The 23,193-nt window shown below is 38.9% G+C and overlaps 15 non-coding genes across 15 annotated transcripts; all 15 read right to left on the reverse strand.

Annotated features, from left to right (window-relative positions):
- Positions 1 to 228: 228 nt before the first annotated feature.
- Positions 229 to 301, reverse strand: TRNAK-UUU (transfer RNA lysine (anticodon UUU)). The gene has a single exon. It is a non-coding gene; the product is annotated as a tRNA-Lys (tRNA).
- Positions 302 to 1,711: 1,410 nt separating this feature from the next.
- On the reverse strand, positions 1,712 to 1,803 carry TRNAR-UCU (transfer RNA arginine (anticodon UCU)). Its single transcript is given in 2 exon segments — positions 1,712 to 1,747; positions 1,767 to 1,803. It is a non-coding gene; the product is annotated as a tRNA-Arg (tRNA).
- Positions 1,804 to 2,112: 309 nt separating this feature from the next.
- TRNAK-UUU (transfer RNA lysine (anticodon UUU)) lies at positions 2,113 to 2,185 on the reverse strand. Its single transcript has one exon. It is a non-coding gene; the product is annotated as a tRNA-Lys (tRNA).
- Positions 2,186 to 3,595: 1,410 nt separating this feature from the next.
- Positions 3,596 to 3,687, reverse strand: TRNAR-UCU (transfer RNA arginine (anticodon UCU)). The gene is given in 2 exon segments: positions 3,596 to 3,631; positions 3,651 to 3,687. It is a non-coding gene; the product is annotated as a tRNA-Arg (tRNA).
- Positions 3,688 to 3,996: 309 nt separating this feature from the next.
- On the reverse strand, positions 3,997 to 4,069 carry TRNAK-UUU (transfer RNA lysine (anticodon UUU)). Its single transcript has one exon. It is a non-coding gene; the product is annotated as a tRNA-Lys (tRNA).
- A 1,410-nt stretch (positions 4,070 to 5,479) lies between these two features.
- Positions 5,480 to 5,571, reverse strand: TRNAR-UCU (transfer RNA arginine (anticodon UCU)). Its single transcript is given in 2 exon segments — positions 5,480 to 5,515; positions 5,535 to 5,571. It is a non-coding gene; the product is annotated as a tRNA-Arg (tRNA).
- A 309-nt stretch (positions 5,572 to 5,880) lies between these two features.
- On the reverse strand, positions 5,881 to 5,953 carry TRNAK-UUU (transfer RNA lysine (anticodon UUU)). The gene has a single exon. It is a non-coding gene; the product is annotated as a tRNA-Lys (tRNA).
- A 1,410-nt stretch (positions 5,954 to 7,363) lies between these two features.
- TRNAR-UCU (transfer RNA arginine (anticodon UCU)) lies at positions 7,364 to 7,455 on the reverse strand. The gene is given in 2 exon segments: positions 7,364 to 7,399; positions 7,419 to 7,455. It is a non-coding gene; the product is annotated as a tRNA-Arg (tRNA).
- Positions 7,456 to 7,764: 309 nt separating this feature from the next.
- TRNAK-UUU (transfer RNA lysine (anticodon UUU)) lies at positions 7,765 to 7,837 on the reverse strand. Its single transcript has one exon. It is a non-coding gene; the product is annotated as a tRNA-Lys (tRNA).
- Positions 7,838 to 9,247: 1,410 nt separating this feature from the next.
- TRNAR-UCU (transfer RNA arginine (anticodon UCU)) lies at positions 9,248 to 9,339 on the reverse strand. Its single transcript is given in 2 exon segments — positions 9,248 to 9,283; positions 9,303 to 9,339. It is a non-coding gene; the product is annotated as a tRNA-Arg (tRNA).
- Positions 9,340 to 9,648: 309 nt separating this feature from the next.
- Positions 9,649 to 9,721, reverse strand: TRNAK-UUU (transfer RNA lysine (anticodon UUU)). Its single transcript has one exon. It is a non-coding gene; the product is annotated as a tRNA-Lys (tRNA).
- A 1,410-nt stretch (positions 9,722 to 11,131) lies between these two features.
- Positions 11,132 to 11,223, reverse strand: TRNAR-UCU (transfer RNA arginine (anticodon UCU)). Its single transcript is given in 2 exon segments — positions 11,132 to 11,167; positions 11,187 to 11,223. It is a non-coding gene; the product is annotated as a tRNA-Arg (tRNA).
- A 309-nt stretch (positions 11,224 to 11,532) lies between these two features.
- TRNAK-UUU (transfer RNA lysine (anticodon UUU)) lies at positions 11,533 to 11,605 on the reverse strand. The gene has a single exon. It is a non-coding gene; the product is annotated as a tRNA-Lys (tRNA).
- Positions 11,606 to 13,015: 1,410 nt separating this feature from the next.
- Positions 13,016 to 13,107, reverse strand: TRNAR-UCU (transfer RNA arginine (anticodon UCU)). Its single transcript is given in 2 exon segments — positions 13,016 to 13,051; positions 13,071 to 13,107. It is a non-coding gene; the product is annotated as a tRNA-Arg (tRNA).
- Positions 13,108 to 13,416: 309 nt separating this feature from the next.
- On the reverse strand, positions 13,417 to 13,489 carry TRNAK-UUU (transfer RNA lysine (anticodon UUU)). Its single transcript has one exon. It is a non-coding gene; the product is annotated as a tRNA-Lys (tRNA).
- Between the last annotated feature and the right edge of the window lie 9,704 nt (positions 13,490 to 23,193).

Consider the following 23,193-nt stretch of genomic DNA (forward strand, 5'->3'; position numbering starts at 1 on the left):
GGATACTATAATCATGGTTACATGTTGAGCATTGCATGGGGAAAAAGATATTCAACATGCCAAACTACATGATACAGTTGGATAAGTCTACTCAAAAGGCCTCTGACGGATAAAATCTTGACAATTTAAAAAACTCCATTTAAGAAGGTTTTGCAATTCTGTCAATGTAATATCTTGTTCATCATGCAATAGAAACTAAAAGAGTACTTCTTCTTAAACATAGCACCCCGCCTGAACAGGGACTTGAACCCTGGACCCTCAGATTAAAAGTCTGATGCTCTACCGACTGAGCTATCCAGGCTCTGCTTACTCTAATCTTCAAATCACATTAAAACAATTTGGAAGGATACCAACCTTACATTTACTGACAATCATTTATTATTATCATTACATATATTGATAATCAATATGTAGAGTTTTATCATGAATTGATATTTCAAGCTTTTGACATCTCAGCATTATATTTTATCTCTTTAAGTCCTGAAATTTGTACCATCTCATTTTCTGCTGATTCGGAATTCATGCTTCTTCATTGACAATACACAATTAAGAAAGGACCAAAAACTCTTACTGCCTAATACATTATATTTTACTCAGTCTACCTGTCAATTTCCTCTTATATGTAGATTATACAATATTTTCTATTCAAGTGGTGTCGGTTGAAAAAAGGGCTTCTTTCAAAGGCCATTTTGGTGAATGATTTCAGAGCAAGAAGAAGCTGCATTATTTATTGCAATTTCAATTCATTATAAAAGAAATGTAGGACAACATTGCCTCTGGTGGGATTCAAAACCACAACTTTTGACTGCCTTCTTTACATTACTCTTGAAAGCCAAAGCAGTATCCATTGTGCCACAGAGCCAATCTTTTTAGGATGTCGGACAGAAATGATCAAATAAAATAATGAGCTAGCAGCTGCTCATCAACTTTATAAAGTTGTTAGGAATCTATGATCCTGGATTTATGTTGAGCATTGAATAGCAAAAATGATATTCAACATGTCAAACCATACAATGCAGTTGGTTAAGTGTTAAGTCGACTCAAAAGGCATAGCACAGATAAAACAGCAAGGAGTTTAACAACTCCATATAAGAAGGTTTTGCAATTCCCTTAATGTAATATCTTATTCATCAAGCAGTGGAAACTTAAAGAGTGCATCTTCTTAAACGTAACACACTGCCTGAACAGGAACTTCAAACCTGGACACTCATATTAAAAGTCTGCTGTGCCACTCACTGAACTATCCAAGGTCTACTAACTTTCCTCTTCAAATCATCTTAAAACTATGTGGAAGGATACCAACCGACACTACATTTATGAATATGATTGCATATATTGACAAGCATTATGTAGCGTTTGATAGTGAACTGATATTTCAAACTTTTGAAACCTCAGCATTAAATGTCATCTATTTTAAGTCCTGAAATATGTACTATCTCATTTTCTGCTGACTTAGAATTCATGCTTCTTCAGTGACAGTATACAATTGAGAAAGGGCCGAAACTCCTACTATCTAGTAAATTATATTTTCATCAGTACACCTGACAATTTCCTCTTGCATATTGATTATACAATGTTTTCTATTCAAGCACTCTTTGTTTAAAACAGGCCTTCTTTCAAAGGCTATTTTGGTAAATGATTTTGGGTGAAGCTGAAGCTGCATTGTTTATTGCTATTTCAATTCGTTATGAAAGAAATTGAGCAATAATATTGACTCTGGTGGGATTCGAACCCACAGCCTTTGAATGCCTTTTTTAACAATTTTCTAGAAGTCCAATGCGCTATCCATTGCGCCACAGAGCCAACCTGCACCAAGAAACTTTTCAGAAATTCTGAAATAAAATAATGAGCAAGCAACTGATGATCAACTTTACAAAGTTGATAGGATACTATAATCATGGTTACATGTTGAGCATTGCATGGGGAAAAAGATATTCAACATGCCAAACTACATGATACAGTTGGATAAGTCTACTCAAAAGGCCTCTGACGGATAAAATCTTGACAATTTAAAAAACTCCATTTAAGAAGGTTTTGCAATTCTGTCAATGTAATATCTTGTTCATCATGCAATAGAAACTAAAAGAGTACTTCTTCTTAAACATAGCACCCCGCCTGAACAGGGACTTGAACCCTGGACCCTCAGATTAAAAGTCTGATGCTCTACCGACTGAGCTATCCAGGCTCTGCTTACTCTAATCTTCAAATCACATTAAAACAATTTGGAAGGATACCAACCTTACATTTACTGACAATCATTTATTATTATCATTACATATATTGATAATCAATATGTAGAGTTTTATCATGAATTGATATTTCAAGCTTTTGACATCTCAGCATTATATTTTATCTCTTTAAGTCCTGAAATTTGTACCATCTCATTTTCTGCTGATTCGGAATTCATGCTTCTTCATTGACAATACACAATTAAGAAAGGACCAAAAACTCTTACTGCCTAATACATTATATTTTACTCAGTCTACCTGTCAATTTCCTCTTATATGTAGATTATACAATATTTTCTATTCAAGTGGTGTCGGTTGAAAATAGGCCTTCTTTCAAAGGCCATTTTGGTGAATGATTTCAGAGCAAGAAGAAGCTGCATTATTTATTGCAATTTCAATTCATTATAAAAGAAATGTAGGACAACATTGCCTCTGGTGGGATTCAAAACCACAACTTTTGACTGCCTTCTTTACATTACTCTTGAAAGCCAAAGCAGTATCCATTGTGCCACAGAGCCAATCTTTTTAGGAGGTCGGACAGAAATGATCAAATAAAATAATGAGCTAGCAGCTGCTCATCAACTTTATAAAGTTGGTAGGAATCTATGATCCTGGATTTATGTTGAGCATTGAATAGCAAAAATGATATTCAACATGTCAAACCATACAATGCAGTTGGTTAAGTGTTAAGTCGACTCAAAAGGCATAGCACAGATAAAACAGCAAGGAGTTTAACAACTCCATATAAGAAGGTTTTGCAATTCCCTTAATGTAATATCTTATTCATCAAGCAGTGGAAACTTCAAGAGTGCATCTTCTTAAACATAACACACTGCCTGAACAGGAACTTCAAACCTGGACACTCATATTAAAAGTCTGCTGTGCCACTCACTGAACTATCCAGTGTCTACTAACTTTCATCTTCAATTCATCTTAAAACAATGTGGAAGGATACCAACCGACACTACATTTATGAATATGATTGCATATATTGACAAGCATTATGTAGCGTTTGATAGTGAACTGATATTTCAAACTTTTGAAACCTCAGCATTAAATGTCATCTATTTTAAGTCCTGAAATATGTACTATCTCATTTTCTGCTGACTTAGAATTCATGCTTCTTCAGTGACAGTATACAATTGAGAAAGGGCCGAAACTCCTACTATCTAGTAAATTATATTTTCATCAGTACACCTGACAATTTCCTCTTGCATATTGATTATACAATGTTTTCTATTCAAGCACTCTTTGTTTAAAACAGGCCTTCTTTCAAAGGCTATTTTGGTAAATGATTTTGGGTGAAGCTGAAGCTGCATTGTTTATTGCTATTTCAATTCGTTATGAAAGAAATTGAGCAATAATATTGACTCTGGTGGGATTCGAACCCACAGCCTTTGAATGCCTTTTTTAACATTTTCCTAGAAGTCCAATGCGCTATCCATTGCGCCACAGAGCCAACCTGCACCAAGAAACTTTTCAGAAATTCTGAAATAAAATAATGAGCAAGCAACTGATGATCAACTTTACAAAGTTGATAGGATACTATAATCATGGTTACATGTTGAGCATTGCATGGGGAAAAAGATATTCAACATGCCAAACTACATGATACAGTTGGATAAGTCTACTCAAAAGGCCTCTGACGGATAAAATCTTGACAATTTAAAAAACTCCATTTAAGAAGGTTTTGCAATTCTGTCAATGTAATATCTTGTTCATCATGCAATAGAAACTAAAAGAGTACTTCTTCTTAAACATAGCACCCCGCCTGAACAGGGACTTGAACCCTGGACCCTCAGATTAAAAGTCTGATGCTCTACCGACTGAGCTATCCAGGCTCTGCTTACTCTAATCTTCAAATCACATTAAAACAATTTGGAAGGATACCAACCTTACATTTACTGACAATCATTTATTATTATCATTACATATATTGATAATCAATATGTAGAGTTTTATCATGAATTGATATTTCAAGCTTTTGACATCTCAGCATTATATTTTATCTCTTTAAGTCCTGAAATTTGTACCATCTCATTTTCTGCTGATTCGGAATTCATGCTTCTTCATTGACAATACACAATTAAGAAAGGACCAAAAACTCTTACTGCCTAATACATTATATTTTACTCAGTCTACCTGTCAATTTCCTCTTATATGTAGATTATACAATATTTTCTATTAAAGTGGTGTCGGTTGAAAAAAGGGCTTCTTTCAAAGGCCATTTTGGTGAATGATTTCAGAGCAAGAAGAAGCTGCATTATTTATTGCAATTTCAATTCATTATAAAAGAAATGTAGGACAACATTGCCTCTGGTGGGATTCAAAACCACAACTTTTGACTTCCTTCTTTACATTACTCTTGAAAGCCAAAGCAGTATCCATTGTGCCACAGAGCCAATCTTTTTAGGATGTCGGACAGAAATGATCAAATAAAATAATGAGCTAGCAGCTGCTCATCAACTTTATAAAGTTGTTAGGAATCTATGATCCTGGATTTATGTTGAGCATTGAATAGCAAAAATGATATTCAACATGTCAAACCATACAATGCAGTTGGTTAAGTGTTAAGTCGACTCAAAAGGCATAGCACAGATAAAACAGCAAGGAGTTTAACAACTCCATATAAGAAGGTTTTGCAATTCCCTTAATGTAATATCTTATTCATCAAGCAGTGGAAACTTAAAGAGTGCATCTTCTTAAACGTAACACACTGCCTGAACAGGAACTTCAAACCTGGACACTCATATTAAAAGTCTGCTGTGCCACTCACTGAACTATCCAAGGTCTACTAACTTTCCTCTTCAAATCATCTTAAAACTATGTGGAAGGATACCAACCGACACTACATTTATGAATATGATTGCATATATTGACAAGCATTATGTAGCGTTTGATAGTGAACTGATATTTCAAACTTTTGAAACCTCAGCATTAAATGTCATCTATTTTAAGTCCTGAAATATGTACTATCTCATTTTCTGCTGACTTAGAATTCATGCTTCTTCAGTGACAGTATACAATTGAGAAAGGGCCGAAACTCCTACTATCTAGTAAATTATATTTTCATCAGTACACCTGACAATTTCCTCTTGCATATTGATTATACAATGTTTTCTATTCAAGCACTCTTTGTTTAAAACAGGCCTTCTTTCAAAGGCTATTTTGGTAAATGATTTTGGGTGAAGCTGAAGCTGCATTGTTTATTGCTATTTCAATTCGTTATGAAAGAAATTGAGCAATAATATTGACTCTGGTGGGATTCGAACCCACAGCCTTTGAATGCCTTTTTTAACATTTTCCTAGAAGTCCAATGCGCTATCCATTGCGCCACAGAGCCAACCTGCACCAAGAAACTTTTCAGAAATTCTGAAATAAAATAATGAGCAAGCAACTGATGATCAACTTTACAAAGTTGATAGGATACTATAATCATGGTTACATGTTGAGCATTGCATGGGGAAAAAGATATTCAACATGCCAAACTACATGATACAGTTGGATAAGTCTACTCAAAAGGCCTCTGACGGATAAAATCTTGACAATTTAAAAAACTCCATTTAAGAAGGTTTTGCAATTCTGTCAATGTAATATCTTGTTCATCATGCAATAGAAACTAAAAGAGTACTTCTTCTTAAACATAGCACCCCGCCTGAACAGGGACTTGAACCCTGGACCCTCAGATTAAAAGTCTGATGCTCTACCGACTGAGCTATCCAGGCTCTGCTTACTCTAATCTTCAAATCACATTAAAACAATTTGGAAGGATACCAACCTTACATTTACTGACAATCATTTATTATTATCATTACATATATTGATAATCAATATGTAGAGTTTTATCATGAATTGATATTTCAAGCTTTTGACATCTCAGCATTATATTTTATCTCTTTAAGTCCTGAAATTTGTACCATCTCATTTTCTGCTGATTCGGAATTCATGCTTCTTCATTGACAATACACAATTAAGAAAGGACCAAAAACTCTTACTGCCTAATACATTATATTTTACTCAGTCTACCTGTCAATTTCCTCTTATATGTAGATTATACAATATTTTCTATTCAAGTGGTGTCGGTTGAAAAAAGGGCTTCTTTCAAAGGCCATTTTGGTGAATGATTTCAGAGCAAGAAGAAGCTGCATTATTTATTGCAATTTCAATTCATTATAAAAGAAATGTAGGACAACATTGCCTCTGGTGGGATTCAAAACCACAACTTTTGACTGCCTTCTTTACATTACTCTTGAAAGCCAAAGCAGTATCCATTGTGCCACAGAGCCAATCTTTTTAGGATGTCGGACAGAAATGATCAAATAAAATAATGAGCTAGCAGCTGCTCATCAACTTTATAAAGTTGTTAGGAATCTATGATCCTGGATTTATGTTGAGCATTGAATAGCAAAAATGATATTCAACATGTCAAACCATACAATGCAGTTGGTTAAGTGTTAAGTCGACTCAAAAGGCATAGCACAGATAAAACAGCAAGGAGTTTAACAACTCCATATAAGAAGGTTTTGCAATTCCCTTAATGTAATATCTTATTCATCAAGCAGTGGAAACTTAAAGAGTGCATCTTCTTAAACGTAACACACTGCCTGAACAGGAACTTCAAACCTGGACACTCATATTAAAAGTCTGCTGTGCCACTCACTGAACTATCCAAGGTCTACTAACTTTCCTCTTCAAATCATCTTAAAACTATGTGGAAGGATACCAACCGACACTACATTTATGAATATGATTGCATATATTGACAAGCATTATGTAGCGTTTGATAGTGAACTGATATTTCAAACTTTTGAAACCTCAGCATTAAATGTCATCTATTTTAAGTCCTGAAATATGTACTATCTCATTTTCTGCTGACTTAGAATTCATGCTTCTTCAGTGACAGTATACAATTGAGAAAGGGCCGAAACTCCTACTATCTAGTAAATTATATTTTCATCAGTACACCTGACAATTTCCTCTTGCATATTGATTATACAATGTTTTCTATTCAAGCACTCTTTGTTTAAAACAGGCCTTCTTTCAAAGGCTATTTTGGTAAATGATTTTGGGTGAAGCTGAAGCTGCATTGTTTATTGCTATTTCAATTCGTTATGAAAGAAATTGAGCAATAATATTGACTCTGGTGGGATTCGAACCCACAGCCTTTGAATGCCTTTTTTAACAATTTTCTAGAAGTCCAATGCGCTATCCATTGCGCCACAGAGCCAACCTGCACCAAGAAACTTTTCAGAAATTCTGAAATAAAATAATGAGCAAGCAACTGATGATCAACTTTACAAAGTTGATAGGATACTATAATCATGGTTACATGTTGAGCATTGCATGGGGAAAAAGATATTCAACATGCCAAACTACATGATACAGTTGGATAAGTCTACTCAAAAGGCCTCTGACGGATAAAATCTTGACAATTTAAAAAACTCCATTTAAGAAGGTTTTGCAATTCTGTCAATGTAATATCTTGTTCATCATGCAATAGAAACTAAAAGAGTACTTCTTCTTAAACATAGCACCCCGCCTGAACAGGGACTTGAACCCTGGACCCTCAGATTAAAAGTCTGATGCTCTACCGACTGAGCTATCCAGGCTCTGCTTACTCTAATCTTCAAATCACATTAAAACAATTTGGAAGGATACCAACCTTACATTTACTGACAATCATTTATTATTATCATTACATATATTGATAATCAATATGTAGAGTTTTATCATGAATTGATATTTCAAGCTTTTGACATCTCAGCATTATATTTTATCTCTTTAAGTCCTGAAATTTGTACCATCTCATTTTCTGCTGATTCGGAATTCATGCTTCTTCATTGACAATACACAATTAAGAAAGGACCAAAAACTCTTACTGCCTAATACATTATATTTTACTCAGTCTACCTGTCAATTTCCTCTTATATGTAGATTATACAATATTTTCTATTCAAGTGGTGTCGGTTGAAAATAGGCCTTCTTTCAAAGGCCATTTTGGTGAATGATTTCAGAGCAAGAAGAAGCTGCATTATTTATTGCAATTTCAATTCATTATAAAAGAAATGTAGGACAACATTGCCTCTGGTGGGATTCAAAACCACAACTTTTGACTGCCTTCTTTACATTACTCTTGAAAGCCAAAGCAGTATCCATTGTGCCACAGAGCCAATCTTTTTAGGAGGTCGGACAGAAATGATCAAATAAAATAATGAGCTAGCAGCTGCTCATCAACTTTATAAAGTTGGTAGGAATCTATGATCCTGGATTTATGTTGAGCATTGAATAGCAAAAATGATATTCAACATGTCAAACCATACAATGCAGTTGGTTAAGTGTTAAGTCGACTCAAAAGGCATAGCACAGATAAAACAGCAAGGAGTTTAACAACTCCATATAAGAAGGTTTTGCAATTCCCTTAATGTAATATCTTATTCATCAAGCAGTGGAAACTTCAAGAGTGCATCTTCTTAAACATAACACACTGCCTGAACAGGAACTTCAAACCTGGACACTCATATTAAAAGTCTGCTGTGCCACTCACTGAACTATCCAGTGTCTACTAACTTTCATCTTCAATTCATCTTAAAACAATGTGGAAGGATACCAACCGACACTACATTTATGAATATGATTGCATATATTGACAAGCATTATGTAGCGTTTGATAGTGAACTGATATTTCAAACTTTTGAAACCTCAGCATTAAATGTCATCTATTTTAAGTCCTGAAATATGTACTATCTCATTTTCTGCTGACTTAGAATTCATGCTTCTTCAGTGACAGTATACAATTGAGAAAGGGCCGAAACTCCTACTATCTAGTAAATTATATTTTCATCAGTACACCTGACAATTTCCTCTTGCATATTGATTATACAATGTTTTCTATTCAAGCACTCTTTGTTTAAAACAGGCCTTCTTTCAAAGGCTATTTTGGTAAATGATTTTGGGTGAAGCTGAAGCTGCATTGTTTATTGCTATTTCAATTCGTTATGAAAGAAATTGAGCAATAATATTGACTCTGGTGGGATTCGAACCCACAGCCTTTGAATGCCTTTTTTAACATTTTCCTAGAAGTCCAATGCGCTATCCATTGCGCCACAGAGCCAACCTGCACCAAGAAACTTTTCAGAAATTCTGAAATAAAATAATGAGCAAGCAACTGATGATCAACTTTACAAAGTTGATAGGATACTATAATCATGGTTACATGTTGAGCATTGCATGGGGAAAAAGATATTCAACATGCCAAACTACATGATACAGTTGGATAAGTCTACTCAAAAGGCCTCTGACGGATAAAATCTTGACAATTTAAAAAACTCCATTTAAGAAGGTTTTGCAATTCTGTCAATGTAATATCTTGTTCATCATGCAATAGAAACTAAAAGAGTACTTCTTCTTAAACATAGCACCCCGCCTGAACAGGGACTTGAACCCTGGACCCTCAGATTAAAAGTCTGATGCTCTACCGACTGAGCTATCCAGGCTCTGCTTACTCTAATCTTCAAATCACATTAAAACAATTTGGAAGGATACCAACCTTACATTTACTGACAATCATTTATTATTATCATTACATATATTGATAATCAATATGTAGAGTTTTATCATGAATTGATATTTCAAGCTTTTGACATCTCAGCATTATATTTTATCTCTTTAAGTCCTGAAATTTGTACCATCTCATTTTCTGCTGATTCGGAATTCATGCTTCTTCATTGACAATACACAATTAAGAAAGGACCAAAAACTCTTACTGCCTAATACATTATATTTTACTCAGTCTACCTGTCAATTTCCTCTTATATGTAGATTATACAATATTTTCTATTAAAGTGGTGTCGGTTGAAAAAAGGGCTTCTTTCAAAGGCCATTTTGGTGAATGATTTCAGAGCAAGAAGAAGCTGCATTATTTATTGCAATTTCAATTCATTATAAAAGAAATGTAGGACAACATTGCCTCTGGTGGGATTCAAAACCACAACTTTTGACTGCCTTCTTTACATTACTCTTGAAAGCCAAAGCAGTATCCATTGTGCCACAGAGCCAATCTTTTTAGGATGTCGGACAGAAATGATCAAATAAAATAATGAGCTAGCAGCTGCTCATCAACTTTATAAAGTTGTTAGGAATCTATGATCCTGGATTTATGTTGAGCATTGAATAGCAAAAATGATATTCAACATGTCAAACCATACAATGCAGTTGGTTAAGTGTTAAGTCGACTCAAAAGGCATAGCACAGATAAAACAGCAAGGAGTTTAACAACTCCATATAAGAAGGTTTTGCAATTCCCTTAATGTAATATCTTATTCATCAAGCAGTGGAAACTTAAAGAGTGCATCTTCTTAAACGTAACACACTGCCTGAACAGGAACTTCAAACCTGGACACTCATATTAAAAGTCTGCTGTGCCACTCACTGAACTATCCAAGGTCTACTAACTTTCCTCTTCAAATCATCTTAAAACTATGTGGAAGGATACCAACCGACACTACATTTATGAATATGATTGCATATATTGACAAGCATTATGTAGCGTTTGATAGTGAACTGATATTTCAAACTTTTGAAACCTCAGCATTAAATGTCATCTATTTTAAGTCCTGAAATATGTACTATCTCATTTTCTGCTGACTTAGAATTCATGCTTCTTCAGTGACAGTATACAATTGAGAAAGGGCCGAAACTCCTACTATCTAGTAAATTATATTTTCATCAGTACACCTGACAATTTCCTCTTGCATATTGATTATACAATGTTTTCTATTCAAGCACTCTTTGTTTAAAACAGGCCTTCTTTCAAAGGCTATTTTGGTAAATGATTTTGGGTGAAGCTGAAGCTGCATTGTTTATTGCTATTTCAATTCGTTATGAAAGAAATTGAGCAATAATATTGACTCTGGTGGGATTCGAACCCACAGCCTTTGAATGCCTTTTTTAACATTTTCCTAGAAGTCCAATGCGCTATCCATTGCGCCACAGAGCCAACCTGCACCAAGAAACTTTTCAGAAATTCTGAAATAAAATAATGAGCAAGCAACTGATGATCAACTTTACAAAGTTGATAGGATACTATAATCATGGTTACATGTTGAGCATTGCATGGGGAAAAAGATATTCAACATGCCAAACTACATGATACAGTTGGATAAGTCTACTCAAAAGGCCTCTGACGGATAAAATCTTGACAATTTAAAAAACTCCATTTAAGAAGGTTTTGCAATTCTGTCAATGTAATATCTTGTTCATCATGCAATAGAAACTAAAAGAGTACTTCTTCTTAAACATAGCACCCCGCCTGAACAGGGACTTGAACCCTGGACCCTCAGATTAAAAGTCTGATGCTCTACCGACTGAGCTATCCAGGCTCTGCTTACTCTAATCTTCAAATCACATTAAAACAATTTGGAAGGATACCAACCTTACATTTACTGACAATCATTTATTATTATCATTACATATATTGATAATCAATATGTAGAGTTTTATCATGAATTGATATTTCAAGCTTTTGACATCTCAGCATTATATTTTATCTCTTTAAGTCCTGAAATTTGTACCATCTCATTTTCTGCTGATTCGGAATTCATGCTTCTTCATTGACAATACACAATTAAGAAAGGACCAAAAACTCTTACTGCCTAATACATTATATTTTACTCAGTCTACCTGTCAATTTCCTCTTATATGTAGATTATACAATATTTTCTATTCAAGTGGTGTCGGTTGAAAAAAGGGCTTCTTTCAAAGGCCATTTTGGTGAATGATTTCAGAGCAAGAAGAAGCTGCATTATTTATTGCAATTTCAATTCATTATAAAAGAAATGTAGGACAACATTGCCTCTGGTGGGATTCAAAACCACAACTTTTGACTGCCTTCTTTACATTACTCTTGAAAGCCAAAGCAGTATCCAATGTGCCACAGAGCCAATCTTTTTAGGATGTCGGACAGAAATGATCAAATAAAATAATGAGCTAGCAGCTGCTCATCAACTTTATAAAGTTGTTAGGAATCTATGATCCTGGATTTATGTTGAGCATTGAATAGCAAAAATGATATTCAACATGTCAAACCATACAATGCAGTTGGTTAAGTGTTAAGTCGACTCAAAAGGCATAGCACAGATAAAACAGCAAGGAGTTTAACAACTCCATATAAGAAGGTTTTGCAATTCCCTTAATGTAATATCTTATTCATCAAGCAGTGGAAACTTAAAGAGTGCATCTTCTTAAACGTAACACACTGCCTGAACAGGAACTTCAAACCTGGACACTCATATTAAAAGTCTGCTGTGCCACTCACTGAACTATCCAAGGTCTACTAACTTTCCTCTTCAAATCATCTTAAAACTATGTGGAAGGATACCAACCGACACTACATTTATGAATATGATTGCATATATTGACAAGCATTATGTAGCGTTTGATAGTGAACTGATATTTCAAACTTTTGAAACCTCAGCATTAAATGTCATCTATTTTAAGTCCTGAAATATGTACTATCTCATTTTCTGCTGACTTAGAATTCATGCTTCTTCAGTGACAGTATACAATTGAGAAAGGGCCGAAACTCCTACTATCTAGTAAATTATATTTTCATCAGTACACCTGACAATTTCCTCTTGCATATTGATTATACAATGTTTTCTATTCAAGCACTCTTTGTTTAAAACAGGCCTTCTTTCAAAGGCTATTTTGGTAAATGATTTTGGGTGAAGCTGAAGCTGCATTGTTTATTGCTATTTCAATTCGTTATGAAAGAAATTGAGCAATAATATTGACTCTGGTGGGATTCGAACCCACAGCCTTTGAATGCCTTTTTTAACATTTTCCTAGAAGTCCAATGCGCTATCCATTGCGCCACAGAGCCAACCTGCACCAAGAAACTTTTCAGAAATTCTGAAATAAAATAATGAGCAAGCAACTGATGATCAACTTTACAAAGTTGATAGGATACTATAATCATGGTTACATGTTGAGCATTGCATGGGGAAAAAGATATTCAACATGCCAAACTACATGATACAGTTGGATAAGTCTACTCAAAAGGCCTCTGACGGATAAAATCTTGACAATTTAAAAAACTCCATTTAAGAAGGTTTTGCAATTCTGTCAATGTAATATCTTGTTCATCATGCAATAGAAACTAAAAGAGTACTTCTTCTTAAACATAGCACCCCGCCTGAACAGGGACTTGAACCCTGGACCCTCAGATTAAAAGTCTGATGCTCTACCGACTGAGCTATCCAGGCTCTGCTTACTCTAATCTTCAAATCACATTAAAACAATTTGGAAGGATACCAACCTTACATTTACTGACAATCATTTATTATTATCATTACATATATTGATAATCAATATGTAGAGTTTTATCATGAATTGATATTTCAAGCTTTTGACATCTCAGCATTATATTTTATCTCTTTAAGTCCTGAAATTTGTACCATCTCATTTTCTGCTGATTCGGAATTCATGCTTCTTCATTGACAATACACAATTAAGAAAGGACCAAAAACTCTTACTGCCTAATACATTATATTTTACTCAGTCTACCTGTCAATTTCCTCTTATATGTAGATTATACAATATTTTCTATTCAAGTGGTGTCGGTTGAAAATAGGCCTTCTTTCAAAGGCCATTTTGGTGAATGATTTCAGAGCAAGAAGAAGCTGCATTATTTATTGCAATTTCAATTCATTATAAAAGAAATGTAGGACAACATTGCCTCTGGTGGGATTCAAAACCACAACTTTTGACTGCCTTCTTTACATTACTCTTGAAAGCCAAAGCAGTATCCATTGTGCCACAGAGCCAATCTTTTTAGGAGGTCGGACAGAAATGATCAAATAAAATAATGAGCTAGCAGCTGCTCATCAACTTTATAAAGTTGGTAGGAATCTATGATCCTGGATTTATGTTGAGCATTGAATAGCAAAAATGATATTCAACATGTCAAACCATACAATGCAGTTGGTGCCCTGGGACCAGGCCACAAGAGTCAGTTCATTCCTAGCAGGTCTGTGGGGTCCGGGTGCAGAGTTGTCTTGGCTGTCCGTGATGCTGAATGGGGCCCATGCTGATTTTACCACTGGCACAACTTTGTTGACAAGGAGATTGTTAGAAATGGGGTCTTTGGTTGACAGTCTGGTTACCCCCTGTTCAAGCAAGGACCCTCACTCTAGTTAGGATAAAAGAGAATCACACTCAGCTAACCCCTGCTTACCCCCTTGGTAGCTTGGCAGAGCAGTAGGCTTAACCTCAGAGTGCTAGGTGTAAAGTATTTGTACCAACACACACAGTAACTTAATGAAAACACTACAAAATGACACAACACCAGTTTAGAAAAATAGGAAATATTTATCTAGACAAAACAAGACCAAAACGACAAAAATCCAACATACACAAGTCAAGTTATGATTTTTTAAAGGTTTAAAATAAAAAGAGTCTTTAGGTAGTTGTAACACCACACTAGCGCTGCTAGCGTGAAAATGTACCTGGTTTGCGTCAAAAATAACCCCGCACGGGCGGTGTGCGTCGAAAGTAACCCTGCACGGCTGTGTGCGTCGAAAACAACTCGGCACGGCGGTGCGCGTTGAAAAAGCCAGCCACACGACGATCCGAAAGTCCCGCGGCGCAGGGTGCGATCTCTCAGCCTCCGTCAGCGATGCTGCGCGTCGTTTCTCCTGCTCCGGGCGTCGGTGTTTCGGTCGCGTTTCCTGCGGCGTCGTTTCTCAGCTGCGAAACCGGCGTCGCGTCGTTTTCTCAGCCGCGATCGGATTCGCGTCGATCTTTTCTCCGCACGGTACTCGGTGCGTGTATTTTTGTCCTTAGGCTGCCAGCTTCTCCTTTCAGGGTCCCAGGAACTGGAAGGGCACCACAGAGCAGAGTAGGGGTCTCTCCAGAGACTCCAGGTGCTGGCAGGAAGAAGTCTTTGCTATCCCTGAGACTTCAACAACAGGAGGCAAGCTCTACATCAAGCCCTTGGAGATTTCTTCTTCAAGATGGAAGGCACACAAAGTCCAGTCTTTGCCCTCTTACTCTGACAGAAGCAGCACTGCAGGAAAGCTCCACAAAGCACAGTCACAGGCAGGGCAGCACTTTTTCCTCAGCTATCAGCTCTTCTCCAGGCAGAGGTTCCTCTTGGTTCCAGAAGTGTTTCTAAAGTTTGTAAGTTTGGGTGCCCTTCTTATACCCATTTTAGTCTTTGAAGTCACCTTCCTTCAAAGGGGACTCACACCTTCTTGTGAAATCCTGCCTTGCCCAGGCAAGGCCTCAGACACACACCAGGGGGTTGGAGACAGCATTGTCAGAGGCAGGCACAGTCCTTTCAGATGAGAGTGACCACTCCACCCCTCCCTCCTAGCAGAGATGGCTAATCAGGAAATGCAGATTACACCCCAGCTCCCTTTGTGTCACTGTCTGGTGTGAGGTGAAAAACAACCCAACTGTCAAACTGACCCAGACAGGGAATCCACAAACCAGGCAGAGTCACAGAATGGTTTAAGCAAGAAAATGCTCACTTTCTAAAAGTGGCATTTCCAAACGCACAATCTCAAAATCAACTTTACTAAAAGATGTATTTTTAAATTGTGAGTTCAGGGATCCCAAACTCCACATGTCCATCTACTCTCTAGGGGAATCTACACTTTAATCATATTTAAAGGTAGCCCCCATATTATCCTATGAGAGAGAGACAGACCTTGCAACAGTGAAAACGAAATTGGCAGTATTTCACTGTCAGGACATATAAACCACATTACTATATGTCCTACCTTATCCATACACTGCACCCTGCCCTTGGGCTACCTAGGGCCTACCTTAGGGGTGCCTTACATGTAAGGAAAGGGAAGGTTTAGGCCTGGCAAGTGGGTACACTTGCCAAGTTGAATTTACAGTGTAAAATTACACATACAGACACTGCAGTGGCAGGTCTGAGACATGATTACAGAGCTACTTATGTGGGTGGCACAACCAGTGCTGCAGGCCCACTAGTAGCATTTGATTTACAGGCCCTGGCACCTCTAGTGCACCTTACTAGGGACTTACTAGTAAACCAAATATGCCAATCATGGATAAACCACTTACATACAATTTAAACAGGAGAGCATATGCACTTTAGCACTGGTTAGCAGTGGTAAAGTGCTCAGAGTTGAAAAGCCAACAGCAGCATGTCAGAAAAAAATAGGAGGCAGGAGGCAAAAAAGTCTGGGGATGACCCTGCATAAGCAAAAGTCCAACAGAGATGCAAAATTTCAGCTGGGGCTGGGTTGCAGAAGTTGGTTGCAGGTTGCACGCTGTCTAAGTATATCATACATCCAAGCCTAAAAAAACTCTCAATCTCCCTCCCTCTCACTCTCTTTCTCTCAATCTCTTTCTCCCACTCATACACACAGTCAGACACTTACACACCCCCTCACAGGCCCACTCAGACACTGACTCACCTACTCACAGACCCACTCAGACCCTTGTGTATTCACTCACAGCCCCACTCAGACCCTCAAGCACACACTCACAGTCCCGCTGGGCAGTTAAGCACCCACTCACATACCCAGTTAGACTCTCTCACATCCAAACAGAGACCCACTGACATCCTTGTGTACCCACTTACAGACCCATGCACATACTGACACACCCACTAAGACACTGATGTACGCACTCTCACACCTAAACAGACACTCTCACAGTCGCTCTTACCCCCAGATACACTCTTTCACACCTATTCGCACACCCAGAGAGCCCGCTGCCGATTTCTACCGCTCACTGCCAAAGGGGCCAAGCGCAGCATGGGGTTGGGTGGTTGGGGTGGGTTGGCTGCGGGATCTGGCTGCAGGTTATGTCTTGCAGGAAACCTCCTCTGCACACAGGTGAAGGCTGAGCATGGTGCAAGGTTGGGTGTTTATAAGGGCTTGGCCTGAGGGCCTGTCAGCAGGCCAGGCCCTGTGGCCAACCGCCGCCTCGCATGACCAAAGGCCATGCATAGCAGTGGTTGGATTAACGTATAGAAATGAAAATTACTACACATTAAAAAAACTGAGAAAATCACAGAAAAAAACAAAGGTTACAGGAGTGTTAGAGATAGGCTAAAATTTTAAACGTACCAAACCATAGAAATTCACCCGTATAGTTAGAGTTATCTCAAGTAACTATGACTCATGCCCTAAGGTAAGTATGACTTGCACAATCGCCATGCATGGTTAATTACCCCAAAAATTATGGCACTCAGGACATCTTTGATAACATCATTGATAATAACAATGTAATATATGCAGTAACATTTTTGATTAAAAAACTGTGCATGGCAGGTGTGCAAGTTATAGTTACCTTAGGTACGTTTAAAATGTGAGCCTAACTATAAAGTCTCTGTAACCTTTGTTTTTTTAAGTGAATTTCTATGTTTGTTTTCAATTGTATTCCGTAACTATAACGGTCGTGTAACCTTTGTTTTTTTCAGTGAAAATTAAAAAAAAAAAAATATATATATATATATATATATATATACACACACACACACACACACACACACATACACACATACAGGTGTTTTGAATAGATAAATATCATTTTGTGAGATTACTGTGACATGTATTTGCGGGAGCACAAGTGGGTCAGACATGGGTGGGGACACAGTTGTACACAACACATATTGCACACAACTGTCATTATGACGTCAGTGTTCATAGGCAAATGAATGATGATACTATCACACTTGTCAACAGTGTCCATGTGTGCACATTGCAAGTGGATCTGTGCATTTCATGTTGTGCTTCGTGTTGTGTGTGTAAGTCAGTATGTGTATGTATGTGTGCCATGCTATTGACTGGTTGGCGTGGTTGAGGTGGAAGGAGATGTAGTGGGTGCTGTGGTGGGGTCTGTATGTGTGCCTCATGCATATGGCATTGCTGTTGTGTGTGTTATGTTGTGTGTTCTGTTGGTGTGTGCAACATACAGGTGAGCATTGTAGTGTGACAGTTGTTGTCATGATGTGTGTAGTTCTGATGTTGTGTGAGTATGTTTGTGTAGATGAGAGTGTAGATGTGATGGTTGTTGTGGTTATGTTGTGTGTCGGTGCAGCATCACTATTGTGTGTATGTTGTGGTATGGACGTATGGCAATGTGTGTTTGCAGCATGTACATGTTCTGTTGTGGTGGAATACAATGGAGAATGGTGGGCATGTGGTGTATTGTGTTGTGTATGATGAATGGGGACATATGTGGCAAAAGTGCAGTGTGGGTGTGTGATTTACCTTTATTTTGTGGCCTCTGCCATTGTCTGGTGCCTATTGGGTCCCAGAATGTCTTCCGAACAGCAGCGAACCACCAGCAGTACACCGCCTACAGGACTATAACATCTAAATACAGCAGGCGGAGCACTGCCGTGCTGACGTGGTTTGGTGGTAACACTGCCAATATTTAAATCAGGCCCTTACTCACTAGTGCTTAGTTTGCTGCATTTTGTGTGGCTTTACTTTCAATGCTAATATATACAAACTATAAATCCTTGCTCCATGTTAAAATTGAGGCCCTACCAGAAGGGGTCACAGGGAAAGGATGGCTTTGTCACATTTGAAACATATTCTCTATATTTAAGGAAAACAAATGCTGTTCCATTGTATACTATACCCAGGGACAGTAGAATTATGTGATTCTGCAGATGCAACTTTCTTCATTTTATAATGTATTTTCTGCATCAAAATACTACCTCAGAAGGCTGATCACTGGTGTAACAAAGGCCCCCGCAGCCACCATGATGCTGGGGGGGTCACCGAGCTCCAGGGGGCCCCCTCAGCACAGTACACTGTGCACAGGCAGCAGGCCCATGAATGAGTCCAGGGGGTTCCCTCCAGCTACTTTGCAAGGGGGCCCCTCAAGTTCATTACACCACTGAGACTGATGTTAATTAATGCTGAAGTTATTTACAAGCCTCACGCTTTTGGCCCACTATGAATGAGCTGAGAAATACAGATTTTATGAGTATATGCAACATTAGAACCATGCGCACTTGAGTTAATAGAGTCACAAAATACGGGAACCTTCAACCGACGGAACACCAGCCTTTCAAAAGCCATATACTGATTTATGAGGCTTTGTTTTTTTTCTTTTAATGACTGGGCCCCCTGCAGTCCTCAATCTGCATATCTATTCAGTCCCCTCAGAGATAACCCAAGATTATTTGAAGTGTTTGAGGAAAGAACAGCAGGCTTTATAGACCCTGTTAGCACCTTCAACCCAATCTACATATACACAGTAGGGGACCCTTGCCACTCTCTACAGCAAGATGTAGAGAATGCAAAATGTCGTGAAATATAATCAAGAGAGGGGCAGAATAAACATGAGAAGGTTTTTGCCTCCCAAAGTAAAAAATGTATGCGAGAAATGTGGTCATTGGTTGACTGTGGTGTGAGCCCTGGTCAAGCAATAGCCCAATCCCTTGCAGGGTGAACTACAAACAGTCACTAAATTTACCTGTGCTTAGCCCTGGGTAGCTTGGTACACAAGCAGTCAGACTTAACTTAGAGGCAATATGTAAAGTATTTATGGAGCGCACAAACAGTAGTAAAGTAAAAACACAATGCAGGCAAAATTCCAAACCAATGTAGAAAAATAGATTACATTTTAATCAATTATTTGACAACAAAATAACAAATCCAAAGAGGAAAACCGAAGATATTTGTGACGGATCGGACCGGACCGATCTGCACATCAACATGTCTTGTGCTGTCTCTGCCACGGACAACACGGAAGTAACCCGGGGAGAACCCCTCTCCATTGGCTCCCTGCATAAGCCACGCAAGCATGACACCATAAAAAGGGTCGTTCCACCCATTCAAAAGAAGAGAGACGGAATCCAGTGGTGGCGATTGAGAGAGCCGATGGGAGAACCAGAGGACGAGCAGCGGAGGACGAGGAACGAGGAAGATCCGGAAAATTTCAGGACTCTTCATCCAAAGCCAGGACCAGAGCCGGAATCAAGACCCTTGCGGACCCGATACCAAGACAAGGACTGGTGGCCCCGGGGAGCCCACGAGTGAGCCCGCCACGCTTCAGGAGAAGCGTGGCCAAGCCAGGTACGGGAGTTCGGGACAGGGAGGAAGGAGAGTGAGGAGGGAGGGGGACAGAAAAGGGGAAAAACACGGGGAAAGCACTAAGAGCACGGGGAGAAGAGTGGGGAAAGAGGTGTAAGGAATCAGAAAGACAAATACAAGAGTGCTGGAAGGCAGTAAACCAGAGGAGCTTAGCCTAAAAAGCAAGAAGAGAGAAAGAAAAGAACAGGAACAGACCAAAGAGGAAGAAAGAAAAGGACACTAGCGAGACGCATACGACAAGCGTATAATAGGCACAGAAAATGGGAAGAAATAAGAAAAGACGAGAAAGGGAAAAACAAAAAAGGAAAAAACCCCGCCAGCACCAGGGAGGAGGGTTAAGAAAGGGAAAACAGAGTGACCGAAAGGAAAACCCAACAGGCTGAAAGAAAAGAGAGTAGAGGAAGATAAAGATAGAAGAAAAAGCCACGCAGTACGATAGTAGAGTGGAGAGGAGAAGTAGAGAGGGGAAAGAAAATAGGAGGGGATAAAAAACCAAACACTTACCATGCCTATTCTTCTTCTGTCCCCACACGCTTCCCGCGAGGCCTCCAGAAGAAAAGAAAGAAGAAGACGAGATTAGCGACCAGAAGAAAGAAGACCCTCACCCATACCTACCTACAAGACATCCTCCCACAACACTAGTGATACTGTATAAAGAGCAATAAAGGCATCATACCTAACACCTATAACAGGTAGTCTGGTGTTTTCAATCGGCCAACCTCGTACAATATTGTTTTTTAAAGAATTAAGTGAAAATTGTGCCAAAAAGCACAAAGCACCAACACAGCATATTTGGTCACTCTGGGCCAAGAGAAAGTCAAATGTTCAGGTCGACCACAATAGAACCTGGGCTAGCTACAGGGACAAGGCTTGGCCTGCTGAGCAAAAAGTACCTTAGTCCGGGTTGCTTCGACGTAGAGGATCCTGTTGACTATGAGGATACAGAGTGCAGACAAGGCGATGCGCTGCTATCAATCCTTGTGGCGGTAGTGATGCGCTGTCCCTGCAGCAGAGGTCATGTGTTAGCTTCGATGAGCAGGTTGTTGCTATGTGGAGGTTCAGCATCATTGTCTTCATCAAGGCTGTCGACGACAGGGATGCGAGAACCTTGTGTCGAGTAGACTGTCGCTCTGTCCCTGATCTGATCCACCAACAGGGGTGATTCACTGGTTCTGATTCACACAGTAGCAGGGATGTGTTGGTACTGACCCAAGCAATGGAGGCAATGCACTTGTTCTGTTCTTCGAGGCTGTAATGATGCATGGGTTGTGATAGATCAAGCACTTTAGGCCCACTTCCTAGGGTCCAAGACTGAGATGGCACTACTTGGCAGGGCAGACTTACAGAAGGCAGAGTTCAGGTGGAGATACAGGATAGTTGGAAGTTGTTAATATCCCTGACACATTGGATCTGGAGGACAGCCAACTAGCCTGTGGAGTCACTCTGGGTTCTGGGGTCAGGTCAAGTTGGTCAGCCTTCACACCCAGGTAAGGGGAGCAGCAGGTCAGCACAGCAAAGCAGTAGTTATTCCAGAGCAGCAGTCCAGAAGAATGGCAATCCTTCAGCAGCACAGGTCCAGAAGTGTACTGAAGTAGTAGGGTCCAAGGTTCAGTTCTTATATCCAGAGGTGCCTTTGAAGTGGTGAAGACTTCAAAGGAGGGCTTTTGAAGTGCACAGATGTCCTTCCGTACCACCCTGGCTCCAGGTTCACTACAAAGGGATGTGCAACCCTTTGTGTGGAGACAGGACGCAGCCTATTCAGGTGTAAGTGTGAGGCTTTGCCCAGTTCCTCCCTCCCATCTTCTCAGGATGTCCCATTAAGCTTCTTTTGTGTATGGCTGTCTAGGGGGAATACACAAAGCCTAGCTGTCACCCAACCTAGACAAGCAAACAGAAACAGGCTGCAGGCACATAGGGCCAAGAGCAGGAAAATGCCAACTTTCTAAAAATGTAATTTCCAACATTGTAACAATAAATTCAACTTTGTCACTAAATTGGATTTATCATTACAATTTCATAGGTACTAAACATGACAGATCTACCTCCTCTCTTACAGAGATGCCATTATATGGGAGGCATAGGCCCCACAGTAGTGAAAAATACATTTTGGTGTTTTTCACTACCAGGACTAGAAATCTTAAATGTACATGTCCTACATTTCAATTACAAAGCATTAGACAGCACCCTGCCTTATGGCTACTTAGGGCCTGCCCCAGGAGTGACTTATATTTAACAAAATGTGAGTTTATGGCTTGGCAAGAGGTTTTAAATACCAAGCTAACTTGGCAGCGTAACACTGCATTCAGGTGGCAACGTCATGCTACTTAGATGGGTGGTACAATGTGTTGCAGGCCCACTGAGAGCATTTAATTTACTGGCCCTGGGTATATGGTATATCACTCTATAAGAGAGTTACAAGTGAATTAAATATTGCAAGCACTTTAGCACAGGGTAACAGTGGTAAAGGGCATAGAGTCCTAAAGTCAACTAAAACAAAATTAGCAACAAGAGGGGCTGGAAGGCAAAAAGTTAGGGGATGACCCTACAGAGAGGGCCTTTTCCAACACCACATGTATAAAAGTAGAACCTAACTGTTAATAGTGGTTTTACTTTTAGTTGTTTTATCTGATTCAAAATACGAGACACTATCTGAACAGAAAGTGAAAGTAAGAAAAGTTGCATTCAGGCTCTAGGGGTCAAATTTTATAAACCTTTGCACCATGCAAAGTCACAAATCAACAAAAATGCCCTCATTATCACTTTGGTGGTCTTTTCTCAAGACCACCGTAGCCACGGGCGCCAGAAGGCTGCCAGTGCTGGTGGTCTTCCAACCACCATATTAAAAGTACTGAAGGATTTCTGCCACAATTTGG

The sequence above is a fragment of the Pleurodeles waltl genome, chromosome 4_2 (genome assembly GCF_031143425.1).
Source record: "Pleurodeles waltl isolate 20211129_DDA chromosome 4_2, aPleWal1.hap1.20221129, whole genome shotgun sequence".
NCBI classification, from domain to species: Eukaryota; Metazoa; Chordata; class Amphibia; order Caudata; family Salamandridae; genus Pleurodeles; species Pleurodeles waltl.